Below are 6,000 nucleotides of genomic sequence, written 5' to 3' on the forward strand. Positions count from 1 at the left end.
GTCAAACTCAAAGAGAAACAAGCATTCCAGCACATACTATACATGGACAACACATATTGCGATGTCTTAGGGCAAGGTACCTGCAAATTTTATGTATATGGTTCTGTTGTTTTACTAAATGATGTATTGTATGTACCGAGTATTCATAGGAATTTAATATGTGTATGTACGGGATCAAAAAGGTTACATAGTTGAGTTTAAGTCTGGAATCGTCATTATTGTAAGGGTGATATATCAGTTTTTTATTACTTGAATGTGTCTACTAATTATACATATTATGGGATTTAAGATTTGGTCATGTTAATAAAAATAAAATTATCAGAATGTATAGAAGTGAATTAATACCACAAGTAAATTAAGATAATTATAATATGTGTGAACCATGTACCAAAGGTAGACTAAATAGTAAGTCATTTTTCAAAAACTGGAAATTGACAGATTTACTTGAAATAATATATTGTGATGTTTGTATACCTTTTAAAACAAAAACACACAAGGGGATGGAGTACTTTATTAATTTCATTGATGATATTTAAGATATGTGCATATCTACTTACTTGGACACAAATATGAGGCGATAGAGAAATTAAAAAAATACAAAGTAGAAGTAGAAACCTAGTCGGGTAAACCCACTAAAAGTTTGAATAGTGATAGTGAGTTTAAAGTTTTGAAAAATTTCTACAAACTAAATGGTATAAGATATATTTATACTATGTCAGAAAAATTCAACAAAATGGTATTGCAAAAATATGAAATAGAACTCTATTTAATATGACAAGATCAATGATAACATATGCTGATCTACCGACAGATTTTTGGGTGAAAGCATTGTCGATTGCATCATACATTTTAACTAGAGTTAAAATTAAAGCAAAACCAACTCAAAGTATGGGGTTGTAAGAAATAAGTGCTTCTTCCAAGACTACTAAGTGCATGTTTGGAATTGTGGTGGGAAATATAACTTTTAGCTTAAGGCAGCTTATAGTTTAGAGCTTAACGTAATAAGCTCTACTATTAATTGTCATTACTTTATTTAGTGTGCTATGCACAACTAAAAGAACCTTTCATGCTTTATGCTTATGACGCTTGATGGGAATAAGACCGACCAAGATGCTGCATTAGCAATGGCAAAGGAGCAACAATGAAGGAGCTAATGAATCTTCCCCTTACTAAGCTGAAGAGACGTTGCAAACATAATGGATTGTCTCTTGTTGGTGGTAGAGAAATGTTGGTTGCACAGTTTCTAAGTCTGGAAGAGGCAAAAAAACTTAGGGGCTATGAACTAGATGATGACTTGAAATATGCATAGAGCCATTCGAGTACTCGTAGATATTCCAATACTTGGTTTATTTGTTTTGTAATTGAAAGGGGAGAAGAATGACTATAAAATAAGAGGAGAACAAAAGAAACTACAACTGAAGTGATCCTAATAGCCTGAGAGATAAAGATTAAAAAAATATAGGATTTGAGTCTAAACGGACCATTCTTTTTTCTCTTTAAACGATGAGAGTGATCAGAAATAAGTGGATTGTTTTAATTTATGTGAGAAATTATATAATTCTTTTTACAAAGAAAACACTTACTTCCAGGCGCCAACAACGTCTAAACTTTGGTGGTAATGTACACTTGCTATTGAAAATGAAAGGATATGTATTGTGCACATATCATCGGAGGAAACCAAACATCTCCAAACAAAATCTCAGCATCTTCATCTTCTCAACACAAAACAGACAAAATGAAAATTACAAACCAAACAAAAATAACAAATAAATGATAAATAACATCAGTCACAACATACCTAGATTCTAGCCAACTCTTCCAACGATGAAGCCCACTATGAGTGGAAGATTACAACTTAGTTTGCACAAATAGGAATACCACTGAATGCATGCACACTCCACACCATACACACTGAAAAGCAGAAAGGAAGTCGTGAGTGTTGTATAAATAGAATATGAGGAGAGGTAGAGTTTCAGTAGGATTGAAAAGGGTGAGAATTAGGCTTCGTTTAGAAACTCAATTTATCTCAACTCATTATTATAATTTTTTCAAATCCGAATACAAAATATAATAAACAATTCAACTTTTTTAAATCGTAAAATAATAATAATAAATAATAATATTCTAACAATATTTTATTATATCAACTCAACTCAACTCAACTCAATTTATTTTAACATCCAAATGCACCCTTAATCGAGTAATTTTGGACATCCATAGGGACATCGTACTTGAGAAGGAAACCAAATTATCAAGTAACAAAACGATAACTTTTTTTTATAAAGAAGTAACAAAACGATAACTTCCCTAAAAAGATAACTATACAAGAATTTCTTGGTTTGAATTATCGGGTACCTCTGCATTTAAGGGTGAATTTGTCAAGGTAGATAACTATATGAAAGATGCTAACTGCAAATCCCCTCCTCTTTCAATAATTCCCCAAAAATTGATATACTTCCCCAAAAAATCAAGGGATGCAAATAGGCTCCAGTGGAAAATTGGGATTTTTGCCCACCAATAATCCATTGCAGACTTGCTCAACAAATTGGGATACTTCCCCAAAAAAATCAAGGGAGGTTGCAGGATCCCACCTCCACAGCCACAACAAAGAGGAGCAACTCCTTAATTCGCATTACAAGGAATAGAGGATAGGGCTTTGCCGCACTGTCATTAAATGAAGGGGGTTGGGTGTCATCTGGGTTATTTGTTGTGATTTTGAAGGGCTTTGTTGTGCCGATTGAGCTTTGTCATGCCTATTGAAGAGCACTGTGAGCTAGAAATAGCACCATCAAAGGGAAGAGAGAGGGAGAGAGAGCTAGAAAGAAACGTGTCGTGTTTCAGGAATAGAGAAGGGTAAAATAAGTAGTTACTGCAAATTAATATTGATATTTTCGCGCACTTACAATTTTTTTAAAAAGTGTCACCATGTTCTGGGATACTCAGAAAAACATGCTTGAGGTAAAGTATTAAAATGATGATTTTTTACTAATGTAGTTTTTAGCTTATTTGATGATAAAAAAAAATTATTTTAATACGTATCACCCAAACAACCCAATTGTTATCAAAGTACTTTTAAGTATTTAAGATCTAGGAATGCAGGTTTATACGATATTTAGAAAATGAAAGTGGTTATTGATTTTATCACTCCGATAGATGATTTATAGAAAGCAGTGATACTATCTTTCTCGAAAATACAAACCTAGTTACTGAAATTGATTAGATAGATTTATTGAATGATCTTGAAAATTAATGAATCTCTACATAATTTGACAATGAAAATACTGATGTTACTCGAATACAAAGTGATGGAAGTAAAATAAAGTCTTATCAAAATCAATCTTTAAGAATTGATGATGGAGATAGTGGGAGTAGAAGAACCAAATAACCATCAGTATTATTTCAAGATCATTATACTTTTAATACTACTATTGAAAATTTAGAAAATGATTCTAAAACTTTTTCTGAGGCAATCGATAATATCAATTTAGATAAATGACTTCAAGCCATGGAACATGAATTAGAATTGATTAATAAGAATGATTTTTTGGAGTTTAGAGAACTTCCAAGGAATAGAAAACTTGTTTGCAATTGGATTCTCAAAAAGAAATTTAATGCTGATGAAAGTTTGGAAATATATAAAGTAAGATTAGTGGCCAAAGGATTCGCTCAACAACCGAGTGTAGACTTTGTAGATACATACTCACCTGCAATGAAATTTACATTCGTGCGAATAATTATATCTATAGTTGCAAAAATAAATTTGAAATTATATCAGTTAGATATTAAAACAATTTTTCTTAATGGTAAATTAAAAGAAGATGTCTTTATGATTCAAACTGAAGAATTTCAAATTGAAGAACAGAACATGAACAAAAAGTCCACAGATTAAAGAAATCATTGTATAGACTTAAGAAGTCTTTAAGACAATAGTACTTGAAATTTCATCAAACAATTTTGGAAATTGGATATGAAATAAGTCCACTAGGTCGCTGTGTATATATATGGAAATCTAACAATAAGATAACAATATTATCATTATACGATGATGGTATTTTTTAGTAAGTAAATTATCTATATATGATCAATAAAATGAAAGAAATTTTTTGATCTAAATTTGAAATGAAAGACATAGGTGAAGCCACCTATGTTCTTGACATAAGAATTTCAAGAGATAAAAATTCAAAAATCTTATATTAGATCAAGAAAAATTTCTAGACAAAGTACTTAAAAGGTTTAGTATGGAAAATTGTAAATCCTAAGTACATATGTTTATAAAGGAAATACTTTGAGTAAAAGTATGTGCTCAAAAGATGGAAAATAAATAAGTGAAATGCTCAAAGCTTCCTATGCTCAAGCTGTGGGAAGTCTCATGTATACAATGACAAGTACAAGACGTGATATTTATGATGCAAGGAACATTGGTAAACAATAAAACGTATATTAACATATTCATTCGTAAATAGTAAAACGTATATTAACATATTTACAAGGTACCAAAAATATGAAATTGTGTTTTAGAATCAGTGATCTAGAATTGATTGGCTATAGTGATGCTGATCTTGAAAGTATTGTAGATGATAGAAAATCTACAAGTGGATATGAATTTCTATTTCGTAGTACAATAGTTTCTTGGTTAAATAAGAAATAAGGTTGTGTTGCTAAGTCCACAATGGAAGCTTAGTACATTGCTTACATCATTGCAATCAGTAATGCGGTTTGGATAAAATGCTTTATTGAAAGCTAAAGTTTGAATACATCCACTGAACCAGTCAATGTGCTTTGCGATAAACAATCAGTCATCTCATTAATACAAAATGGAGCACAAAGTTTCAAAAGAAAATACATTGATATGCATTATTACTATGTTTTAGATATAGTGGAGAGAGGTAAGTCAAAATTAATTTTCTTTTCTCGATTGAGATAGTAGTGGATCACATGACCAAGAGATTGTCTCTGAAAAAATTCAGAGAGCATGAAATATACCTAAGTAGAATAACCACATGGTTAATAGACATAATTCAAGAAATTCTAGAGACATCTAGATAAATGGAGTTATGGGAGATTACCAAAAATAAAGGGTTGGTTGTTTATAAAGTCATTGATAAGGTAATTATGGAAAACCTAAAAAATCGCCTTAGAAGTACTTAATAAAAGTTCAGTGCAGGTCGATACATGTTCCATGTATTTGACTTGAGTCATCAATTGTGGCTAAGATGTCTACTCAGTCATGTATACTTGATGCAATTCACTAAAAATATAGTGAAATGAAGTCACCCCTAATATGTAATCAATGGGAGAACATATGGTAAGGGGATAAGGTAATGAAAAAAGCGTGCACACGTAAGGCCTAGTCATGATCCTAACGCCGATCTAAAGGAGTTGTATATGAGAGTTGAGTTGTAGAAAATTTAAATACCGGTACCAAGGTAAACATGTTCAACTATATTTGCCACTTTTCTTGTGTGTTCAAGTGGGAGATATAGATGCACGGGGTTGACCACATAAAACAGTGTGCACCCCACTAGATGTGTACCCTCCCCATGGTGATGGTTTCCCAGTAAGGGGTGTCGGTTGAGGGTGTGTCAAGAGACACAGGAACTATTCGATTTAATCCAAAGGTTGTGTCTCTTGCCAACCTCTGCTAATAGGTATATAAATAGAGGCTATTTCTGCAACAATTGCACTGCCTTTGAACCCTATGTCCAACACCAACCCCTGAGAGAAATACCCTAACGGGATTCTCATCAAATTGATCCCCAAATTCCATAAGAAGCAGCTATAAAAATATAGCTGCCATGCATCTTGAAATCTTTACGTGTCAATATAATAGTGGTAGCTGCATGCATGTGGATGATGATCCCATGGATATCACTATCCCTTTTGCATGCATATCATGAAGTATTAGCCTCTCATTCTACTCTAATTCCTTAGCAAGCATGCATGCGTTTGGCTCGACATCGGCTCTCGATCAGCTTAGCTAGAGCTAGCTTGGTTTTCTAC

This window comes from Juglans regia, chromosome 1 (genome assembly GCF_001411555.2).
Source record: "Juglans regia cultivar Chandler chromosome 1, Walnut 2.0, whole genome shotgun sequence".
NCBI classification, from domain to species: Eukaryota; Viridiplantae; Streptophyta; class Magnoliopsida; order Fagales; family Juglandaceae; genus Juglans; species Juglans regia.